Source organism: Rattus norvegicus, chromosome 3 (assembly GCF_021556685.1).
Source record: "Rattus norvegicus strain SHRSP/BbbUtx chromosome 3, alternate assembly SHRSP_T2T, whole genome shotgun sequence".
NCBI lineage: Eukaryota > Metazoa > Chordata > Mammalia > Rodentia > Muridae > Rattus > Rattus norvegicus.
In genome coordinates, this window is record NC_141536.1 from 1,148,242 (window position 1) to 1,173,390 (window position 25,149).

Consider the following 25,149-nt stretch of genomic DNA (forward strand, 5'->3'; position numbering starts at 1 on the left):
CTGCACCTAATTAACAACTCAATGCTGTCCTAGGGGTGCATAGGAAAAGCCCTAACACACATTTCAGACATCCAAGGGATGTGTTCTGCAATGGAAGAGGTAGCAACTGTAATCATGACTGCCGGACCAATTTTAGTTGTCTGTCAGAATGGGGGCCACCATTCCTAGCTTTGCTGCACTTAGAGTCTGAACAGTATGAAGCTTTTGAGTCCAAAGAAAAGAAGAGGAAGGCTGTTGGGAAAGAATCTGAATGCCCCCCCCCCACCATCTCTGTATTTAAAATTATAGGAAACCTACATGGTCAGTAACACAGATGACAAGACTGCAAGTCTCACAGTCATTATACACCGTACATCTTACATCAGATACTATCTTGCGCGTGGTATTTCTTAGGCCCAACATAATTCCACGTGAGCCTCAGTCTGAGAAGACGTGCTAATTTGCCCTACTCTATTTTTTCACAGACCATCACACCAACCTTGGAATAAGTTGGATAGCAAAGTTATGCAAAGAGTCCCTGAGTACTACAAGAGCTGGGCTACACAGAGAGTGTGCTCCCCTGACTTTGCATGGCACATGCTTGTCTGACAGTCTATGTAATTCAGGGACACAAGACCATTCACTTCAGCCATCTCTCTGCCGGATTCACTTCTTGATCCTCAGATTATGTAGGAATCAAATCCAGTACTATCTTTACTTTCAAAGTCAGTTTGCCTGTTTTGCTGGTGACTACATGGTATGTTAGAGCCTTGTACTTATGCTTCAGTTTCCAAACCTAATTGTGATCGTGGGCCGGTAAGTTCGAGGACCAGGTCATGAAAGCCCTCATAGCTTACCCACCTGGGTAAGCTTGCAGGAATATTGCCAAATGAATGAGAGACTGATGAAAACTGGAGTACAGTAGTGGGTGGGTTGCTAAGCAGCCTGGTAAAGAGGATTACAAATTAGGTCCCATTAGTAGAAAAGGTGGGGTGGACAGTGAGAAAGACCACTTTTCAGGGCCAGCAAAACTGGGTCCTAGTCCCAGGCTGGCTTGCTTGGCTTCACTCACTCAACAAATACTCCTCGAATTTCTAGGGATTTGACAGGCTCAGAATAAGACAATATTTCTTCTCCCAAAACATACTGAAGGTGTCTAATTGGATCACAAGAGAGATATGGGAAGGCATTCCACCTTGGTAAGTAAATGTGGGGTATGTGCTGAGCAAGAGGCTTCTAAACCAAGTTGTTGTCCAGGAAAGCATTCTGAAGACTATTGCTTCATGCCTTGAGGGATACAAAGGGTCATTTGTGGAATGGTGGAAAAATTTACCCACCACAGGGAACGGGACTAGTGTTTGAGTTATTCTGCATCATGAAATGTAGGTGTTGGCATTTGACAGCTGATAGCACAGCCAGAGGTGAATCTAACATAAGTTAGACTGCAAAGTAAAAGTGCCAGTGAGTCAGTACAATTTGCAGTTGAAGGTAGAAGTCCAGAGACAAGACAAAACTGGGTTTAAAGATAAGCTTTGACATACACCAGTCATGTGACAGTAATCACTTAAAACAAACAAACAAACAAGCAAACAAACAAACAAAAAAACCCAAACACTCTTCAAGTTTAGTTTCCTTAGCAGTGTTCTGATTTGGTTATCTATTGATGTCCAGCAACTCCTCTCAAATGAAATACCTTAAGACAACACATATTTAGTAATTCTTTGGGTCATTATGAATTAAGAATGTGTTATGGCTTAAATGAGGCCCTTGCTTCAAGGGTCTATCACATGGCTTCAACCAAAGTCAACCATGGTTGTGGTGCCATCTCAAGACTCCAGAAGCTCATTTACAGGTCTCTTGGCAGTTTGGTTCTTGCTGGGTGGTGACCAGAGGCTCTCTGGAGTTCTTTACTATGTGTTGCCCTCCTAAGGCAGTATACAGCTTCCTCAGATCCAGTGGAGATATGGTGTTGACTGGCAAGACAGAAAGGCCATTGAAGTGAATTCTGAACACTATGGCCCCATTCTGTTGGTCAGAATTCACAAGCTAGCCTACCCTTCTCAGGTTGGCAGGGGTGTGTTGTTGGAGAGTAGGAGTGCATGGGAGGATGGGCATTTATACAAGAAAGAGAACACTAGGAAATCAAGCTGTGGGGATTCCATCTTGAATTTTGGTTTGCCTCTAATTTGTAGGCTAGACCTCCAGTCAATGTTAGAGCTATTGCTATGCAGAATAGAGGGACAGTGAGCCAGAGGCAGAATGTACTGTGTGTACATTATTTACTGAGTAAATAAGGTGACTTTGGACTAGTCAAATCACCTCCTGCCTCTGAGACATCATTTTGTCCTCAGCAAAATGTAAATACTTGGTCACAGGCGGGCAAATGAGAAAAAAAAAAGTGCAAGCTTCAGTTTGTTTTCTGAGGGAGAAAACATAGCTCTCTCCAGCTTGCGGGGACAAACTGCTCTTGGCCGTTTCTGTTTTGTTGATTCGGAGTCTGTCAGTCTAGTATCTTCAAGGATTTTAGTATTTGGCCCCTTGGAGCCAAATAATAAAGAAATATATTAAATAATATATAAATAAGTAAGAATTACATGGCTAGGAATAAACACAACGAGAAAGCTGGTTTTGGGCGTCCTTTAAAGTATCTCTAAGGTTTTTTTTAAAAACTACCTTTGCTTCTAAGGAGCCCATGGGGGGTGGGCCTAGCTGAGAGAAAACTGGCTGTATGTGGGAAATTTCACGCTCCTGATAATAAAATGGTAATAAAATCTCATCTGGCTCCCGAGGCTTAGAGCAGAGGGGATGTTTATGGTGGAGGGGGTTCCCCAACACAGGTGCAGCTGCTTTCCAGGTTGTGAGGTTTCCAGCCCTACAGGGCAGCTGGGATTATGGACTCTGTGGCCTCCTGCTCGGGCAGTTCCTTAACTTTGGGAGAAAACACTCAGTTGTCCTGCCCTGGCGCCAGGCAGCTTCACTCTAGGCTCCAATTGAATGGTGTCAGAACAAAGTGAGATTCACAGTCTGCGCTGGGGTGGTTTGCCCCAGGGAAGGTAAACAGCTGGGGAGGACATTTCAGAGGGTGGCAGTGTCCTCCCAAAGGTTAGCCAGTGATTGGGGATAGAGTTTGGGAGTCAGCCTTTCACAAAGGCATGCTTCTCAGCAGGAAATGTGGGTGGGGCGGAGCAGTCCTGGGATAGAGACAAAGCTCCTTTGAATGTTTATCAGAAGGCCTGGCTTCTTGCAAGAGGGGTACCCGGGACGCCAGGGCAGGGAGAAAACTCCAGTGTGTAATCTCATTACACTCCCTCGCTCTGCCAACCTAGAGTGCACAGTTGCTTACAGCCTCCAGCTGCCAGCGCGCTGAGTGTCCCTCCAGCTCATGAGGTCACCTCCTGCAGCGTCGTAACCCAAACTGGAGAGTTGTGGGTAGCCCAGGAGTAGTTGGGACAGCCCAGACCAGATCTGGCCAACAGTCTCACCTTCCCAGGCTGGCTGCTCCACCAAACTACAGCAGTCTTAGAAAACCTAATGAGAGCCAGTTGTAGTGGCCGCTGGCAAACTTTCTCAGAGTCGCTGATTGGTCAGTAGCCGAGAGCTGTAGCCAATCAGCGCGGTGTTTGGACCGGCATTTGGAACCAAAGGTCCGAGTGGGCGTCTGGCGGGCACAGTGGCCTGCAGAGACTCAAGGTGGGGAGTGCAGAGCCAGGGAGGAGTGAGCATGTCTTGGGACGGGACAGCCAGGCTGCTGGCACCGCCATCACCGCTATCGCTGCTCCTGGTGCTGGTGCTGCTGTCACGAACCGGGGCTCTGCATCCTGAAGAGCTCATTCTTTATGGGAAGTCGTGGGAAGATTGGCTGCTGCGGGAGGGCGATGTTGAATGCTCCGCGGCTGTGAAGCTAGCAGTATGTAGAAGTAGCTTCTACGGTGTCCAGTTCAGCAACCTCTGTGTAAGTTCAGCTCCTAGAGGTGCGCGGCTTGGTGTGGGGTTGTAGTTTCTTCCCAGGGTGTGGAGCAACTAACCTCCATGTTTAACTGTCATCGCCGCTGGGGACTGGACTTAGCAGCGGTGCTGCAGCTTCTTGATCCCTACTGTGGAGGAATAAGGATCATTTCAAGGGAGAGCTGGGACCGTCCCCCACTACTTTGACTTCCCAGGTAGGAAGATGAAATTGAGGCGGCTAGTGCGGTTTGCGTTTAGGGGCAGTGGGAGGCTGTGCACGCAGGCATAGCAATCTAATTAAGGACACGGCGCCCAAGGTGTGCAGTGGTGGAGAAAGATGAGCGGGTTCAAGAGGGGCCGCACCTGTGAGTCGCAGTGCACTTGATCACTGTCGCCAAAGTTGAGTTTGTTACCCTGGATGTGTCTCAACCTGCCAAGAGGAGGGAGTCTTCTTGACTTGAGTAGAACTCTGGACCGTAGGTGCGTTCGACTGGTGGTTGCCCACCACCAGTTTGAGCGACTACCGTTTTGCCCTTTTAAAAATGTTTATGTGGGGCGGGATTCACGTGCTACCTCATGCGTGTGAAGAGCAGAGAACAACCAGTTTTGTTTTTTTTTTTTTTTTTTTTTTTTTTTTTTTTTTTTTTATCCCACCTTCTGTCGGGTCCTAAAACTCAAGTCATCAGGTTTGACAGCAGAGTGCCCTTACCTGCTGAACTGTCTCACGGCCCTGTGGTCTCATTGTAGGTGGGCACCAATGGGATCATCTCCACCCAGGACTTACCCAGGGAGACTTAATATGTCGTTGATGATTTTCCTACTGACTTCCCAGCCATCGCCCCATTCCTGGCTGACATCCACTCGAGTCACAGCAGTGGCTGGATCCTGTATGGAGGACACCTCCTGGGCTGTGCTGAGTCTGGCTGCTTGCTACCTGTGCACAGGCTTCCCCCCACCCACTTCTTCCTGGCCACCTGGGAGCAAGTGGGCGCCTAGGAGGAGGACAGGCTTGGGGCTGCCTGGTCTGGAGAGGTAAGCAAGGGGTACCCTGCAGCTGAATAAACAGAAGGGTTGGGCTTGAAAAGGAAACTAAGAGATTGGCTAAGAGGCATTCCCTTGATTCTGCTCCTCAACACTAAGAAAATTGCTTAGTAAAATGAGGGACTAAGGTGCAGATACCAAAGACCCTGAGGGAACTTCAGGCACTTTACAGTTTTTTTTTTATTACCTATAAGTACACGAATAGTTCTAATGATATATTCATCAAAAAATTAAAAATTTGGGAAATTTAAAAAGGAACAACTTTTTTTTTTTTTTTTTGTATGAGCTGGGTGTGGTGTCACTCACCTTCAATCCCAGCAGAGTCAGAAAGGCAAACAGATATCTGTGAGTTCTAGGTGAGGCTGGTCTACAAAGTGGGTTCCAGGACAGAATACAGAGAAACCCTGCCTGGAGAAACCAAAAATATCCTATAGGTTCGTGTGTACATTTCTATTTATTTCTTTAATATTGTTGCCGTTGACAACAGTGGGTCCACAGTGCCCATATTACTGTTTCACTTGCTTGTTCTGCTGTTTAGTATGCTCTGGTCAGTGTATTTCTGTAAAATTTATTACAACCTTATAAAATCTCACCCTTCCTAGTGGTCATTAAGGTTGCTCCCATGACATTTTTACTATAATCAATACTATAAAATGTTTTATAAGGTTTTTATTTTATTCGTGTGTGTGTGTGTTTGTGTGTGTGCCTCTGTGTGTGCCTGTGTGTGTGCCTGGGTGTGTGTGTGTGTGTGTGTGTGTGTGTGTGTGTGTGTCTTTCTCTTTGTCTGCTTGTGTTGGAAGGGCCAGAAGAGGGCTTGGGCCCCCTGAAGCTGGAGTTGTTACATACAGACAGTTGTGAACTGCTTGACTGACAATGGATACAGAGATTTGAGCTAGCATGCTGAAAGGACTACAAGGTGCTGAGCCACCTCTTCAAAGCCAACACTTTTTAAAGTGTCAAAACACTGCACAGCCTGAGCTGACATCACAGGAGAGTGAGCAAGCATGCCTTGAACTTCTTAGTAAGTTCCCTGTAGCTTTCTCCACATTGCCTTTGTAACAGTTTACATACTTCAGTCTGCAGGAGCCTGCTTTGCAGTCTCCCTGGAGAAAACACCAACTCTGCTCTGGCTTTGGTCTTGGCAACATGTGAAGCGGGTATGGGTGGGTGAGGGTAAATGGCCTCATTCCTGGTGTAGGTAGAGACAGAGTCCTCTTGTGAAATTCCACCTGGGTGTAAAATGCCATAGACCTGGAGCAAATCTGTGTTTGCTTTAACTCCCCTAGTGCCTCTGAGCTACAGAAGTGATGTCTTCCCTAAGAGCTTGCCCATTGTTCCTGAGTTTGTTCTGTGAACTTAAAGGAAGAGACATGTTTTCCTAAAGCCTGCACCAGCAGAGATGGAGAAATTGTTTGAAGTTCCAGTTTCTTACTTGACAGGTTAACATCCAGTTTTGTTTACTGACTAGCCTTGTAATGCCTTGGCTTTGACATCTCAATTACAGTTCAACAGAATACCTTCAACTCAAACACTGCCTCCTTGGCGCAGGCCAGCCAGGTAGAGGGCTAGAGAAGACAGTCCCCACTGTTAGGTTTCATTCGCTCAGTCATTCATTCATACATTGTTTTTAAAACGTTTATCTAATATCATGTATAACAAGCTTATAGTGGAAAAAAGATAAAGTTTTATAATACAAGCAACTAGGTCGCCAATTCTAATATTTCTATTTTCTTACAGTCTTTTTAAAAAATTTTAATTTATGAGTGAGAGTGTGGGTGTGCATGCACATGTGTGCATATGTATGTGTGAACCAGAGATCAGCTTTAAATATCTTTGCTTGGGAGCCATCTTGTCTTTCTACTCAGGGTCTCTCTGGGACCTGGGGCTCCCCAGTTAGGCTAGGCTTGATGGCCAGTGAGCCCTAGGGATCTGCTTGTTTTTCTCTCCAGAGCAGAGATTACAAGTGTGCTGCTACGACCTGCATTTGATCTGGGTGCTGCCATTCAAATCAGGACTTCATGCACGCACAGCAAGCACTTCATAGGGTGTGCTGCCCTCCAGCTTCTCCTGTAATGTTAAAAAAATCTATGTCACAGGGTTAGGGTTAGGAGCTAGGGTTTAGGGTTAGGAGTAAGGGGTTAGGGTTAGGGTTATATATGCAGAGAGTCATATATATCATATATAATCTCTATCTGAACATAGTCGATATTTGTTAATTCAGAAACTACTTTTACACATTTTCCTTATATCAGCACTGAAATAGACATAGTCTCTAAGCAGAATGCTCTTTCACTGAATGGCCTCTCTTACATTTAGTAGGAACACCACTGATAACCTTTTGTTGTGGTAATATGGTGGACTCTCCAGCTAGAGCTTCCTCCTAACCCATCTTGATTCAGGGATTCCATTTGGGTAGGTTTCAGTGAGCAAGCCATTTCTCCAGGATAGAAGGCAGAGCATGTATCAGCCTGTGCGCTGGAGGTTAATGTACTAGGGGCATGGCAGGCACAGTGTCTTTCAGAAGAGCAGGGTGTTGGGATCTGATGCAGGAGCACTCAAGGGTAGAGACGTTGTCCCCTCTGAGGACTGCAATTGGTTCCTGGAAGTAGGCAGCCTTGAACGATTTGAAGTGGGGAGTCTGACGTTTATGTTGTTCCTTTTGTTTTGCTTTTGATCCCCCCACCCCATGCATCTCAGGTTGGCCTCAAACCTCATAATGGAGGATGATCTTGAATCTCTGATCCTTTTGACCTGACTGACCTGTGCTGAGATAGTGGGTGTGCAGCATCACACCCTACCCATTTGATGGGAACTGAACCGAGAGTGCAGGCTGGCCAGGCACTCTACTAGCTGAGCCACAGTCTTTCTGGTGACCTTAGTTAGTTAGAGTCGAAGGGCAAACTAGACAACTGTTAAATAGTCTGTTTGTTCACACCATCAAACTTCTCTTTAAATTTTTAAAATTGTGTTTATGCACATGGGTCATATGCCTACATACCGTTGCATGCAGTGCCCGTGGAATACCCTGGACTGGATTACCTACAGTTGTGAGCTGTCATGTGAGTGCTGGGAAATGAACATGGGTCCTCTGGAAGAAGAGCCAATGATCTCAACCAGGGAGCCATCCCTCTGCCCCCCTCTCCTTACCTTCTTGCAGGAGTGTTTTATACTGTCTTCTCGACACAGTCCCACAGGATAAGCACAGTAATTACTGTTTATATCACAGAAGAGAAAATAATTTCCAAATCTGCCTTAAGTGAGGCAAAGTCACCTTAGAAGACATACTTTTCCCCTTTCTTACACTTTCCATGCAAGACCCATTTCCTGTACACGAATCATATAAGTAGTTACAGTAACAATCGCTGCACTTTTTCTGAAGACATCTAATAAATAAGGTTAGCGTTTTAGTGTTCATTGCGGCTTTGGTGCTAGGATAGTTCTTGGAGCCATATTCAAAGGAAGTGTGAACTGGAGTGAAGTTGCTGTGAAGGATGCTTCTGATGATAACCTCACTTTGAAATTATGTTCTGCTGCTCCCAAGGAAAATTCAGCTGAATTAGCTAGCCTCTTGCAACAGAAAAAACAAACAAACAAACAAACAAACAAACAAACAAAAATTAGAGCAAGAAGCATTTGCACTGAGGCTCCGGGGTCTTGAGGCTGCAGTGGGTCCCAAGTGTTTTAGTGTTTATTTGACATGAAGATTACAGCCCCAGAGAGATGAGTGTACTACATAGGATTCTCATTTCATTAGCAACCTTTCATTAGAAACAGTCTTTGACAGTTTCCCTTTGGTGTCCGTGCATGCGGTACCTGTGTGTCTGTGTGTGTCTGTGAATGTGTGCGCATGTGCAGGCACACACAGACATTCATGCATGGTTCACATTTGTGTGGAGATGCACGTGTGTGCAGACCAGAGAAGAACTTTGAGTGTCATTCCTTAGGGACTATCCACCTTTTAAAAATTATTTATTTGTTCTGCGTACGTGTGCATGCTTTGACACTGTGGTAGTCACAACATAAATTCAGAGTCAGCTCTCTGCTAATCCTCCTTCATGGGGTCTGGGAATTGAGCTCTGGTCATCAGGCTTCCGAAGTAAGTGCCTTTATCCTGCTGAGCACTCTATCCAGCTCCCTTTCAAATCATTTTCAGGCACACCTCCCTCTGACCCAGTACTCAGCAGCTAAGCCAGGATTGATTGCTGGGTGACGAGGTTCAAGGAGTTGCCTTCCTTCTTATGGGACTAGAGATCTGGGACTGACAGACACCATGACTGTTTTTGTTCAGTGTGTATTCTAGGGATCAAACTCAGGTGCTCATGCTTGAATAGCAACTCCTCACACTGAACCATTTTCCCAGCTCTTCCTTCAATTTTGCAGTTCTGGGCCTTGAACACAAGTCCTCATGAAGGTTAGCTAAGTATGTCCTTCATGAATGAGCAACACCCATAGACACAGTAATTCTTTCATTACACCTTCCAGGTACTGGTGAAGTCAGGAACAAGGCAGAAAACACTTGCAGCAGTGGTCTTGGAAGACACAATCCCTCAGTCTTCATTTTCTAAGCTGTAGATTGACATGGTAGTTCTGACTTTTTAGGGTTGTCATGAGAATTAACCAAGGCGATGTGTTGTTCCTGCCATGTAACGATCTTGTGGTAGAACTCCTTTATGTAAGGACTTGGTTGTTTTATTTCATTTTATTCTCTCTCTGTGTGTGCATATATGTGTACGTATATGTTTACGTGCTACATGGGAATATGTATGTCTATGTATGGTGAGTGTGTATGTAAATAATCTATGTTAATGCTGTATATGAAGTTGTGTGTCTGCATGTTCATGATGTGTATGTATGTCTGCATTTGTGCGTTATGTGTGTGTTTGTATATGTGTGTGTGTGATGTGTGTGTCTGTGTATGGTTTATGTGTATGATGTGTGCATGTGCATAATGTGTGTGCTTGTGTGTGTCTGTATGGTGTGTTTATATGCATATGGTGTGTGCATGTTGTGTGGGTGTGTGTGGTGTTTGTATGGTATGTGCATACTGCATTGAGGCCACTTGTGTGTGCATGATATATATGTGGGGTGTGTGTATGGTATGTGTGTAGGACATGTATGGTATGTGGTTTTGTATGATTTATGTGTGCATGTAGCGGGGTGCACATGCAGAGATTGGGAGGAGATCCTCCCGGTACCAGTTCTCTCCTTTTACATGGGTTCCTGGAACTGAACTCGGATTTCAAGGCAAGGGATTTATTTACCTTTCGAGCCTTCTCTGGCCCTCTCTGTAAGTACTTTTTAAGTGGAGGTTTGTCCAAATTACTGTTTTGGGTTTTTTCCCCTTTGTTTTTCTTATCTTTTTGTAGGGGAATTTGGTGGGGAAAATTCTGTAGCTTTCTTGTTTTTTAACTTTTCCAAACATCCATATTGTTCTTCAGATATTGCCATAGGCTGAATGGGCTTCAGGACTTGTTCCATTCGATGAGGTTTTGAGCACAAGATGTGTTTTCAATTACTCCTGTGGAAGGCTCTTCTGAGTGCTTGGAAGACCGTGGGATTGAACTCTAGCTTTGATAGATTTTTTTTTTTTATTTTTGAGGTAGATTTTGGCACACAACAATCTCCTTTGCCTGGAAGATTCTGTGATCTCTACATAGTTTTCTTACATCTGGTATAGTAATATTAATATTAGTCACTGGAAATGACATCAGATGAATAATATCTTTACAGCGTGAAATGTTTCTGCTCTCATCTTTCCCTCCAGGATGTTCACATTGGGTGTGACAGAGTGTTCTACCTGGCATGCAAGAATGGCATGGTGCAACTGCATTACAAAAATGAACAAATAAAGTGTTTGTTCATTTAGTTAATCTGAGATTTCTTAAACTGTCACTTCATAGAGCAAAGAGGTAATGGCTGAAAGACCTGAGTAATGAATGGTACCGTTTTTTGTTGTTGTGTTGTGGTTGTGGTTGTGGTTGTTGTTGTTGCTGTTACTCTGTGTGTTTTTGGTGTCAGGGGAAGGCTGTTGTGTTCTCACTGGGAAAGAGGGTGTTATCTAGAACTGAGTTAGATAGTATGTCGAAGGTTTTTGTTGACGAGGAATTTCATTTGGGTTGGAAGGACCACAGGAATGGGAACCGAGAGTGAGTGGTAGGAGAGCTTGCCCTAGTCTGGGCTGCATCCTGGGAGAGGGATGGGAGTGTGGAAGTTGCTTCAGAAAAGGATGGAAACATTGTATCTGTAGCCAGGAAGCAGAGAAAGATGGGTGTTGTTTCTAAGCTTTCTTTCTTCTTTGTATGCAGTGCAAGCCTGGGCCCAGGGAATGGTGGTGTCTATATTTAGGGTGGGTCTTCCCTCCTTAATTAATCTAATCAAGATACTTTATCAGAGACATGCCTGGTGACTGTTTCCTGGATGGTTGTAGATAGCGTCATATTGACAGCTAATAGTATGCATCACAGCTGTTCCCTGGATGCTTTAACATGGAATGGTGGGTGTTGAGTTGGTGCAGAGGTGACAGTTGTTGATCAAGAACTTTGGATTTAGCTGGAGCTTTTAATTTATGAAGCTAGAGTCCACAGAAATGGTACGTGTGTAATTTACCACATGTCAGTGAAGACAGCGAGGATAGAGAATAACTAGATATATGAAAATGGGTTGAAGAAAACTGCTTAGGTGTCCTTGAAGACTACATATGAAGGAGGATACACTATGCCATCATGAAAGCATTAGGCATTCTCTTAACTCTGCAGTACAGGGGTGAATTTGGAATACCCCAAGCACATCAGTGTCCCCATGGGAATGGGGAAAAAGTAACATACAAAGTGGTGGTTGGTGTTCACACCAAACATCGTAGGCCAGAATCAGTGGCCTTACACCTCCAGAGAATGTGTCCTTAAAGAAGACTGAGGATTGAACTTTGTCCCCCAGGAATGAATCACCTCATTTCTTATTTTGTTATCATTTTGGTAAGGCTGAGTAGACAAATCCCTTGTTGTAAAGATGTCATTCTGCTGGTTGATGTTTTACCCTTGTTGGATGGTATGTTTGAGAAGCCTTCTGGTTTTCTGCCTGAACAGGAAACTGGAGACCTTGCAGCTGGGCAACTTTGACCTGATCCTCTTTGTACTGCTCCCCACCCTGTGGAGAGCTCCTCTCCTAGCTGGCACTCTCTCTTTCTCTTTGGGGAGGTTGGGAGGCCATGACTCTTGTACAGGTTTTGGCAGTGCAACTGAGGGCTTACCTTCAGAACTGCTGTGGAGGACTCTTGGAAAACTTGTCTCTGGGAATGTGAGGGCCTTTCCCTTTGGAAAAGAGTCAGACAGAGGGTGTCTCTAAGGAGGGGCTCTTCAAAGCCTATGAAGTGGCCTCTTAGCGATTCTGTGTGGAAGTCTGTAGCCCTGACAAAGGGTCCATGTGGCAGATTTCAAGCAGCTCAACTCTTCCGGAATGTACTTTGGGATCATAAATTATATTAAAAGGAAGTTTTTGTTGTTTTCTCCTCTGTTATTTGCCTCTTTTAGTGGGGATGAGGAAATTAAAAACTTGCCATCTGAAGTGAATGCTTCGAGAAAAGGTGACACAGAAGAGACATAGAGCAAATAAGGCACTACATGTGCAGATCTCCAGGTTAAAAGTCGGGTTCTCCCATCACAGCCTCCTCACTTCTTCCCAGACCTCCTCCCCACTGCCTTCTGATCTCCACATGTAGACAGCCCTCATCATATGGAATTTCTGTAAATTTAGGACCTTGGTTCTCCCTTATCTTGTGAAGTTGATTGTGGCCACCATACCAGGAGCCTCCACAGTTGGTTATTTAAGGATGGGAATATTAGTTCGGCTTTTTATCTCCTACTTGAACTTTGTTGTGACTGAAATAAAGCTTTCACAGCCTCTGGCCCTACCTTGACTGATGATGGATGACGCATGTTCTTTGTGTACCTGAGTTGGAAACTTAGAGGGTTTGACCTTTCTGGGGAGGGTCAAGCCCCGCAGATGACATACTTGAGGACTACAGCTGCAACAAATGTAGAATGTGGGGACTGAATTCATGAACTTTTTTTTGAAAAACAAGGAAGGTAAGCAGACTCTTCCATTTAGAGAATACAGAGGAGCTACAGAGGTTTTTTTTTTTTTTGAAACCATATTAATATCTGCATTTCTTTGTCTTATTACCCAAACCTCAAAGCTGTACTTTAGCATTACTTGTCAGAAAGGTAAAAGTAACATTTGAGATGTTCTAGAACAAGGCAGAAAAAAACACAAGGACACATTCGTTCCTTGTATTCAGTTTTGAGGTTCTTGCTGTGTCAGTTTGTCTTGTTTAACAAAATGAAGAGGTAATGATACCAGTAAGTGATTTCTTTTCCTTCTTGTCATCCACCTTCTTTATAAAGCGAGTATTTGTAAGAGAAATGTCTCCCCAGTTCCCTATTAAATTGTAAAGCATATATGATCTAGTGAGAGAAGCCAACTACAGAGTCTAAGACAGTGGAGCATCCCTTAACTAGTTCTTTGGTGGAAGAAGGTGGTAATGGCAGAAAAGGTCCCTTTGAAAGTCAGTAAATGCAATATCAGGGAGAAATTCCACAGTCACCCTGGTGTTAATTCAGACTCCAACTCTCATCTAGGTCTGCTTTGCCTCCCACAGTGTTTATCTTCATTCATTGGCTGCCACTCTGATGCTACCCTACCCCACTCTGATGTCCTGGACACTCTCCTTTTTCTGTGGCCACTGCCACCATGCCTGTCCCCAGTCACTCTCCTAAAATTCCAGTCCTGGCTGTTTCTCTCTCCTATAATTCAGGCTCTTGGGGCATAGTTTTTTGGCTCTGTCCTGAGTGCAGCATCAAACATAATGTGGTTTAGCGGGTACCCAACCCCGATGAATTAATATTCAGATGGGTTAGTGAGTGGAGGCCAAAGCCAAACCAGACAACCAACAGGAGCCAAATACATACTGGAAAACCAACATAGTGGGTGCCGAAGGATGGAAGGGGTTCCGCAGGGAATCACAGTCCTTGACCCCCAGGAGGCAGTGCTTGCTGGTTAGGATTTTCTTGGTGCAGGGAAATATGGACACAGCATCAAAGCACTTAGTAGGAGTGGGCACCCTTAAACACTGTGCAGAGGGCTTAGTGGAGCTGAGCCTGGAAGGTGTCCTGGAATGGCTTGTTTGGTAGAGTTCAGCTGAATGTCTGTTGCAGGGGATGAGCGGTTGGGTCTGGCTGGCTTCCATCATCAATAATTGCCCGACCTTAAGCAAGCGCCTGGGTCACTTTCTTCATCTACAATGTGACAAGATAACTCGTGTTGTAAAGAGATTGAAAAGGAAAGGGAGTTTGGCTGTGAAATCAGTAAGGATGCCTTTTGATCAGCTGCTTCCTGACTGAGTGTGGCCTGCAGTAGGCAATGGGTGGATGCATAGATGGATGGATGCATGTCTTGCTGGATGCACGGATGTTGGATTCATGGGTGGATGGATGGATGGATGCATGGCTGGCTGGCTGGATGCATGCTGGATGGATGCATAGATGGATGGATGGATAGATGGATGCATAGATGGATGGATGCATGGATGTTGGATGCATGGATGGATAGATGGATGCCTAGATGGATGGATGCATGGCTTGATGGATGCATGGATGGATGGATGCATAGATGGTTGGATGCATGGGTGGGTGCATGCATGAATGCTAATATGATATATGGATGTGAAAGCCATTCAGACACAAAATAAAAACTGAGGGTATAGGAATGAGCAAGTCAATTTTGTTCCTTGTCCAGAACTCTCAAAAGAGTTTGGACTGGAGAAGCTTTACAACCTTAACACTTTTAAATGCACTGTTCTAATGTTATTTGTTGAGAATTTCATACATTGATACAGTATATTTCAGTATATCCACTTCACCCCTGTATTTGTTCTAATAATCCCTTGAATACAGCGAAGCCTACTCATGAGTGAGGGGCCACCAGTGCAGCATGGTCCACTCACGAGGGACCATACCCCTAAAGAAAACCCTCCCCTAGCAGTCCTCAAGTGACAGAATCTTCTAAGCTGCAGGCAGGGGCTTCTGTGCCCTACCACATTCGTGCTGGAATGTTGAGTGGTTTGCTCTTCTGCTGGACACCAACTGCACTGAGTTTTTGAGTTCAACGACCATATCATGAGAACATGTCATTGTTTTGATCCAACTCCTTCCGACCTTTGGCTCTTAAACACTTTCCACCTCTTTTCTTTCCAATATTCCGTGAGCCTTGAGGGAACTTGATACGGTGGGAGCTTCTGTGGCTGAGCTCTCCACAGAGAGTTCATTCTCAATACTCGGACTAGTTATGAATGTGTATTAACTACCATCCACTGTATGAAGATCCTCCCCCAATGACCACCCAGAGCTGTGTTAATCTATGAGCTTGTAACTGGTATAGTTTGCTACTGTATATCCATTTAAGAAAATAGTAGTTATGGTTCATTCCCAGGGCTTATGAGCCTGTCTGCCATGGTTTTCCTGACCAGATTTACAATGCCAGGCAAAAGTTTCCTCTTGTAGTGCAGACCTTAAATGCACCCAGAAAATGATTGGTGATCCTCATTACATTCCTGCCATTTATGGCACACCCATGAGTACATCTTGCCAGGGCTTTTGTTATGTAGCCCTGAGTAGTCACAGTGGAGTGAGAATAGTCTGCATAGCATCTTCTAGCATCATAAAGGGTAGCTAGCAGGGGTGGAAGCTTCCTGCTAAGTACTGTGCAGGCAGGTCTGTGTGATTTCTTCAAGTTCTTTGACCTACTTGTGTGGTGTCATCAGCTATAGGATCTTACCATCACATTCTGAGGGGTAGCCCTGAGCAATGAGAATTGGCAACTCTGGTATCATCTCTGTGACATCCTCGACCAACAACTTGAGAGCAAGGTGTCCTACATCTAGCTGTGGACTTTTTGAGAACTTGTAGCCAATGGAAGGAGAATTACCCACCTTATAACGTTCGTTGTAAGTTGGCAAGTAGCTTTTCATATGGCTTTTGTATTTTAATGTTCGTGGACGTTTTACCTACTTGTATGTCTGTGTGAGGCTGTCAGAAGTCCTGGAACTGACGTTACAAGCAGGGGTGAGTTACCATGGGCGAGTAGGTGCTGGGAATTGAACCCAGGACCTCTGGAAGAGCAGCCTGTGCCCTTAACTGTCCATCTCTCTGGCCCTTCATAAGGCCTTTTCAAATATCCTTAGTGTTAGTTAGTTCTCCTTCATCCTCTTCCCTACAATCCTAAAGATTTTAAACCAGTATTTCATTTATGCATCATTTAACCTATTGACCTAAATTGGTAGAAAAGATTAAAAAAAATAACACATGGTTTACAAAATTACATTTGTAATTTGAAGAGGGGATTCTAAAGGAGATTATGTTCAAAACCAACATGGGGAAATCCTAAAAAGGATCTGGCCTCTGCCCCCTTGTTGGAACTCCTTACCTGTGTTCTGATTTTCTTCTTTTGTTTATTTCTTTGTTTAAGGGTGTCGGCAATTCCTTTTTGTCCACAGCTGAACACTTTCCAGGCCGTTCTGGCATCCGATGAATGTGATTCCTATGTCCTCTTTCTCTATCCTGCCAATGGTCTTCAGTTTTTGGAACTCACCCCAAAGAATCCTATAGTGTCCAGTTACAGTTTCCTGCTAAGGTGGGATTCTGCCAAGGGGAAGCAGATGACGTGAAGAGAAAAGCCCTGTATTTCAGCCTGACTAACAGTGAGCAGTCGGTGAAGAATTTCTACCAGGGAGTAATGTGGAGTGTGTGACTGTGCTATGCACTGGAAGGACATTTAGGAGGGACACTATCTCTAGTGGCCAGAAACCATTTGATAATAACCTTTGGTGGCTTCTAAGAAAGGCGCTGGTTGAAAACCAAGAGCTAAGCTTGAACTCCGGAGCTTCAGGCTGTCCAAGATTTAAAAGATTCTTTCTTTTTCCTGCACTATTTGTCAGGCAGAGAAACCAGAACCAGCAGTGATTATATGTTTTTGCAGAACTACTGGGATTTGCTGTGAAAAACATTGTTCTTGGGGCTACATAAAAATATCCCGTCATAACTAACTGCCTCAGTGGACCCTTTTCAGGTTAATGATTTCTAGAGAGGAGGCATCATGATTCAGTCTTTCAAACAGGTATTGTTAAGGATTAAATTATGAGTACTATAATGGGGGGCAGGTAGGTAGATGAGGCTTTTAGTCATCTCAGGTTTCTCCTGGCACCATCACCAGAAATCATGCTGACTGGTTTACCCACAGAGTTGCCAGAGACAAATCCATTTCTTAGTCTCCCCAGTAGGTTATTCCGCTAGTGCTGCAATAGGCTATTCTGCAGGTGTCTGTCCAGTTGGTGCTCCTAAGAGACTATTGACTTCAGGTGGGCTCTTTTGTCTTTGTATTTTGCAATACTAGCTTAGCCCACAGTAGTTACTTTGTGGCTTTCCATAGTTTCTTCTCAGTCAAACTAGATCGTGGGCAGAGAGAGTGACAGAGCAAAAATTTACCGATCACTTTATCTGCAGAGCATTGTGATAAAACCCTTGCAGATATTATCTTAATTAAAACTCTCTCAACTTATAGGTGGTAAGTATAATTATCTTCCCAGTTTTACCAATAGTCTTACCGAAATTATGAAAGGTGCTTATGTCAGAGTCAAATGGCCGAGCCATAGTCAATACAGCTCTGAAGTATGGATACAGGGGTGATCTCTTATGCAGAGTAGATAGGGTGTTTCTTACTTGGATTTCATGTTACCTGGTTGTTTGTATTTTGGGTCATTTTATCAGTCACTCCGGTTACAGCTCAATCTGCCCCTCTCCTGCAATTTTGATATTTCTGGAAAGCATCAAAGGAGACAGTGAAGAACCAGAGTGAATGGATGACAGTGTTTGTGTGTGTGTGTGTGTGTGTGTGTGTGTGTGTGTGTATGTGTGTGTGCATGCGAGCGTGCGTGTGCGTGGATGTGCATGCATGTGTGTGTGAGCACATGTATGAAGGCCTTTATGGCTCCAGTAGGGAAACACAACTTTCTCCTCACATGCTTTTTCCACACACACAGGCACAGACACATGCACACGCACACGCACAGCAGCTTCTTATGGCTATGCAGGTACCAATTCTCATTCTAATACTCTGTCATTCTTGGTCCTTCCCAGATTCTGTTGGTGTCCAGGGGCTCTGCCTTTAAAAATCATAGTATTTCAAGCACTCAGCCTTATTTCCAAGGGTTCTACATACAAGTGTGCCCTCCTGTTCTGTGATCCGTACCGGGTCTAGGTCTCCATCTCACCCTAGTCTGTGTAGTCTAGACTCTAGAACAGACTTAGCAGTTGGCCTCTACCCTTTCTCCTCTAACCTCTTACCCTCTAGCTTAAAGACTCTCTCTCCCCAGGTAGTACCTAGAGCCCCTTGGAAGGAGGGCTGAGTGCTTGAAATACTACAATTTTTAAGACACAGGCGTGTGCCAGAAAGGAGCAGCGTGAGACATGACCAGAGTGATTGACAAATTTGGTGTGCCTCACGCTTAATAAAATGAGACAAACTACAGACCATGGAATAACATAAAATGCAAGTCAGAATTATCCTACCACTACTCTGAGTGACAACTCTGCTACCTCCCCTTTCAGCGTGGGCTTTGCCTCCCATTCAGTGTTTGCATACTTAACAATGTCTCCTAGTCTTCTTTCCTCCAGGTTCTGTCAGTATCGTTGTCTTAAGGGTTGAAATATTGCATCACACATGCCCAGCATTGAGGACAACATTTGTAAACTAAAGTAGCTCAGGATCATGGTCCTAGCTCCCTCTGGATGCTTTGCTGTACCCCTCCAAGGAGAAGAACATTTTCCTAGTCCTGGAATCTCTTCATCCAACAGAGGTAATACATTATTCATGTTTGCAGGCCTCTTCTGAAACATATGTATATTCAGGTAGGGAAGAGAGTAGTTCCTGGGAAGGGATTAGTCCCAGGCAGGCCAGCATGGCTGTTCTGTTTTGTGATACAGTTTTTCTTTCTAGGAGACAAATTCTATCTGTGAGCATTCATAAATGACCTCAGTGTGGAGGGTAAATTAACTGTTTAGATTCCCACCAGGCACTGTGGCAAACGCCAGGATATTGATTTATGTCTCATTAGAAGGCATTTATTTAGCTCCACGCTTGCATGATTTGTATTTTCCTTCTCTTTGAAGCTTTGAAGCTGTCCACTTCCAAACTCCAGAGGTTTCCCAGCTGCAATACCCTGCTGTGGGATGGGCTGGGGCTCCAGGGTCTCTTCTTACTGATTGGTTTCAGTTTTTATAATTACCTTACTGTGTGGGAGTTGGGGGTTGGACACAGCTGTCGGGGAGGTGTCTGGGTTGGAATCCAGGTTGTCAGAGTTTGTGCTCTCCCCCTACCACGTGCATTCTGGGTATAGCTCTAAGCTCTTGTAGGTAAGTGGCTTTCCCTGCTAAGTCATTTTTTCAGCCTGGAGTTTTGTCTTCTGTGGTGTGTTTTATTTGCAACCCTAATTTCTATAAGCACCAACTGAGGGCAAGAGTTGAAGCTCTGCTGGTAGAACATTGCCTTACAGACACAAAGCCCAGAGTTTTGACCTTGGTGCCACACAAACAGGGTTTAGTATCACACCTGGTATCCCAGTGTTTGGGAGGTGCAGGCAGGAGGAAGAGAAGCTCAAGGTTATCATCAGCTACATGAGGCTGTGTCTCAAAAAATGAAGAGAAACCTTAGCAATTGAATATAACAAATCACAGAGGGGACGAACACTGACCTGACTGGGGAGGAGAGGGTTTATTTGGTTTACTGTCCTGGGTCACACAGTGCATTAGGGGAGCCAAGGCAGGAACTAAAGCAAGACAGGAACCTAGAAGGAGGTAGGAACTGGAGCAGAAGCCATGGAGGAACATTATTATTGGCTTGGTTCCTCTGTCTTACTCAGCCTGATTTCTTACACAACCAGAGATGGTACCCTAGGGTGGTATCACCCATAGTGAACTGCTCTTCCTCCTACCAATCATTAACCAAGAAAGCGCCCCTCCCCCAGACTTGCCTTCAGGCATGTGTGATTGAGGCAATCTCTTCTCAGGTCTGTATCAGGGTGACGAAATCCAGCCAGTACAGCAGAGTATCGTGAATACACTTGGGTACAGGTAGTGGCTAGTGGACAGTGCACAGAATGAGAGAGAGATAGAGAACTGAAGAAAACCTCAACTCTCCTCATTATTGCAGTAGAAACTGAGACTAGAATGATGAATACTTGCCCCAGTGAACAAAGATCTCGTTGTATGATTCAGTGGATCTTAATACTTCTTTTTAGCCATTCCCTCTTATTCTTGATTGTTGACTTTTGAGGAAATTACATAGTCTGGGATAATTTGAGTTTTGGTATTTCGTGCAAACACAGGATTGATATCATTGGCTAGGTCCCGTTTTCCAGAGTCATTTTTTTCTCCATCTTTATTAAATTGGGTATTGTTTATTTACATTTCAATTGTTATTACCTTTCCTGGTTTCCAGGCCAACATCCCCCTAACACCTTTCCCCTCCCACTCTATATGGGTGTCCCCCTCCCCACCCTCCCCCCATTACCGCCCTCCCCCCAACAATCACGTTCACTGGAGGTTCAGTCTTGGCAGGATGAAGGGCTTCCCCTTCCACTGGTGCCCTTACTAGGCTCTTCAATGTTACCTATGCAGTTGGAGCCCAGGGTCAGTCTTTGGGTAGTGACTTAGTCACCTGAAGCTCTGGTTGGTTGGCATTGTTGTTCATAGGGGGTCTCAAGCCCCTTCAAGCTCTATCAGTCCTTTCTCTGATTTCTTCAATGGGGTGGTCCCATTCTCGGTTCAGTGGTTTGCTGCTGGCATTCACCTATGCATTTGCCATATTCTGGCTGTGTCTCTCAGGAGAGATCTACATCCAGTTCCTGTCAGCCTGCACTTCTTTGTTTCATCCATCTTATCTAGTTTGGTTGGTGTATATATATGGGCCACATGTGGGGCAGGCTCTGAATGGGTGTTCCTACAGCCTTCCAGAGCCTTCCTAACCCGAGCTTTCTCTTAGCGTTAGGAATCATCCTACACATGGCTGTCCTCTTCACAGCAAGCGTACCATTGACACTGAGATAGTAGGTGACTAAGCTGGCAAGAGTAGTGCCACATCCCAGCAGAAGATCTCGAGGTTCAGGATAGCTGGGTCTATCTGGTGAAATTCCTCTGAGAAAAGAGATTCTTGGGAACTAACAGGGGTTCATGGTCTACTCTACGGAGAAAATGAAGATCTGTTCCCAAATACTGAGCCTCATTTTGATTAATACATTTGTATCTTACCCATGTTGAACTTTTGCTCAAAAATTGTTTTAGACTTGGTCATTAAAAAGTACTGATAGATCTATCATTCTCTGTCATTAATACATTAGTCTATGTGAATCAGAGTACACAGAGATGTTTGGAAGACAAAGTTTCTTCTTAGCATGAAATTCTTGCCGTGGCTTTGCCAACTTTGGGCTGTATGATCTGAAGATTAGCTAACCCCTCAAAACCAACTTTTTCCTCACTAAGATCTAGCACAGCTACCACCCCTATCTTGCAGAGCACAGTGAAGACTGATAAGCACTTGTGTAGGCACGGCTTGTAGAAATCAGTACTATTTAAGTGTTTTAGGAATTTTAAGCTTAAGTAAGCTTGAGTCCGATTTAAATTTTCATTCATGTCGAGAAAGCATAAAATATTCTTGCATTCCATGTTTGCTCTCAAGACAGCCAGGATTTTGACAGAATATTTGATTTGGGCTTCTGGAGCAGACATATAACCTGATGGCTTAGTGTTCCATACACAATGCCAGACAAAAGGCAGCTTTTAACAAAGTTCCTGTATGGTATTTATCTCAGTTACTTAGATGCTTTGCTTCTGTTTGACATAGCATGGAAAGTTTGGCTTTGATCGTTAAAATCTTTTGATTTCAATATGAATTCTGAAGGAGGATGAATGGACTGGTTACAATCCACTCCTTCCTCTGTTCTTAGACTAAGCAACCTGGGGATTCCTGGGGCGTGGGCTTTTCACATCAGCAGCAGGCTGGCGCTGGACAATGTCTGGCCAGCCACGGTCAGAGGTGACCATTCCACAGCCTGTTCCTCAGTGCTGGAGCACTCCTTCAACCATGCTGCAGCCCTGGAGATCTGTACTGAGGACAGTTGCAATTATCACAATGAGAATGGAGAGGATGTAGAATACCCACCAATTGAACCAGGGGAGGCCCTAGAAGGCCACAGGAGAATGGATGTATTGATGTGTCTTTCAAATCAAAGGCTAATTCGAGCTTTGTGGATATTGGCACCACGTCTCCAGATTCTGATCACGCTTCTCCTTTGCCACACCCAGCACCTGGTAACTGGCCATCCTACCGGGAAACAGAATCGGCTTCTTTGGTCCATCAAATCAAACAGGGGCCACCTGTGGGAGATGTAGGGGTCCTGGATTTCAAGGACGTAGCATTGCTTTTGGATCCAGTGGGCACCAGAACCCCAGCTCCTCCACAGGCAGATGCAGCTTTCCTAACTCCAGGCAGGAAAGACCTTGGGAACAGAAACACCCAGTCCTATCCAGAGGCACGGTCAATGCTTTCACAGCCAGATGTTCCCCTCGCTCCTTTGGAAGGAGAAATCCTTCCTAATTACCCCGAGTCTGGTACATGCCACCCCTGAGTGGAGGGAGGTATGTGGTAGGACTGGATGACCACGTGAGTTCTAAAGCTCAAGGCAAGTGCATTGAAAAACTGGGCATTTGAGGTTTTGTTTAAAGAAAATATAGCAGAGTTGACAAACTAGACATGGTCATTCACCTGGGCCCATTCCTGTCCGGGCAGGCTGGGACAGGCTGGGGCAGACTGAGACAGAAAGATTTTCTAGGTTCAAGAGTAGCCTGGGCCATATAGAGAATTGTAGGCCAGCCTGGATTATACAGCCAGCTCTCCTCCCAAGTGTAATGAAAAATTTCGGGTTGCAAGTTCAGAGAAGGTGAGCTATTTCGAGGCTTCATAGGCATTGCAGGATGGAGGGTATAGCCATTTAGCTTTGACTGTGGTAGTTAGCTGTGCAGGCTTAGGCAAACATGCTGAAGAGCCTTAGGGAGAGAACATGGTATAGACACCTGTGTCTGCTATTAGTTCTGGTTCTTGTCCCCACAGCTGTGGCCTTCACCTCCCCTGAACCACCTTAACCTGGTTCTGTGACTCACTAGCACTAAAGGTAGCAGGAAGAAGGCAGGGGAATGCCGAGAGGGAACAACTTTTCATCCATCCTGATGGACTGGGAAACTGGTCCTAGATTCATCCTCCCCTACACCTATCTCCCGCTCTCCCTGCTCAATGATCTCTGCCAGGAGGACGTGTCAGAGGTCACACCTCTCTCCACAGCATTTCAACTTCACAGTTTTTCTGTCCGTGTATTGACAAAAACATTAACCTAGCAGAGAGGACCTTCTGGTTCTGCTGGGACATTTTCTGCAGGTTCAGGAGTTGTTTAGAGAAGTAGTTCAGGAGGGAAGAAAACACTTTGTGTTTAACAGAGTATAGAGTAATAGTTAGGGTAGGACCGTTGTTGTCAAGTTTGAATCTTGGCCATGCTAAGGCAACTTATTTCACCCTCAAGTCTCTGATTTTCATTTATAAACGTATCGCCAGGATTTGTTGTTAGTGTATGTTATGTTTTGAGTGTCTGCATTAGTCTATTCCTCAGAAGACAATTAAGACCATCATTACTAATCTTTAGAGGATTTAAAACATAGCAAACTGGAGGATGGTGGGGTGAACAGCTGGGCTGGAAAACAGAGAAACTGAAAACAGAAAGTCTCATTAAAAAGCTTTTGCCTCCTGGCTCCTTTTCTGCTTGATGAAGTTTGATGAGCATTTGTTTTTTTTTAAAGCCAAAGGCATGGATTTCTTTTCAACGTTCTAGAACTTTCAAATTCGTCTAACAATCTCCTATAATATTCAGTGTGAGTTCTTTCTATCTAAAGAGATTTAAAGGCACGAATCAAAAATTTCCTCAAAGGGATTTTGTGTTACAGATGTGTTTTTGAGTGGCCTTTTGTTGCGGGTTGTATTTTCCTGGCCCAGGAAGAGCACACAGTTATTGGAAAGTGGTTGTATGTACAGTTGTCTGAAACCTGAGGAGCGGGCTATGGCCCAGCACAAAACTGTAAACTGACCTAAAACCTTCAGAGAGTTTTCTTTTGCAATCGGTCATGGTCCTTGAAGCATGAACTTTGGAGATGATAATGTGTCACGGTGTCAAAGGTTGTGCGTGGCTGTTTAAGAGCTCAGAAAGGCCTGAAATGGAGCCAGTCACTGGGAACTGAGGGTAACAGCATAACCCAGGAGGGACATGATCTGTGCTATTTAATCAGCTGCCAAATGTAGTCAATGCTGACATCTAAATGCTAGAATGTTTATGAAAAAGACATTCAGGGGGAGATTGTCCAACTGGAAGCTTTTAAGTCTTAGAGGAGAAAAATACTTTTAAATTTTATTTAAAAAAATTTATGTGTGTTCATGTGTACACGTTCATGTGTGGGAAAGCCTAGCCCTTAAGAAAGAATGTTTGGTGAGCTGTGTGAACCATAGAAACACGTAATTGTTATTATTTATGTTCAGAGGAAACACTGTTCTCCCGGAGGTTTATCCAGCAGCTGTGGGCTTACTCTGGGCAGCTGTTGACATGGGGCTGAGCTGTAGTACCAGCTCAAGGTAGGAAATGCGTGGCTTCTGGTAGTGGATGGACTTGAGTTCCCCCGCAGTGTAGTTTGAACACAGATGCTGTTTGAACCTTATTTTCTGAACAGAGAGCACCCTTCTCAATAAATTTTAACTTCCCCTTTAAGCATATGGGATTTGGTTTGCTGAGTCAGGGAATTAGGATTTTGTTAAAGGCTCAGAAAATTTCTCTTCTTTTTAGTATTGTTTTCATTAGGGTGTGTGTGTGTGTGTGTGTGTGTGTGTGTGTGTGTGTGTCTGTGTCTGTGTTTGTGTGTGTGTCTGTGCATGCCTGCCTGCCTGCCTGCCTGTGCATATGTATATGTGTTGTATAGGCCCCATAGGCATAGGAATAGGAGAGGTGCTCTGAAGTGGCCCCAGGTCAGCTTATGCAGCATGGTAGTATAG

At 44.6% G+C, this 25,149-nt stretch overlaps 1 pseudogene; it reads left to right on the forward strand.

Annotated features, from left to right (window-relative positions):
* The first annotated feature begins 3,646 nt into the window (after positions 1-3,646).
* On the forward strand, positions 3,647-23,253 carry LOC147995333 (nidogen-2-like; annotated as a pseudogene).
* Positions 23,254-25,149: the final 1,896 nt, after the last annotated feature.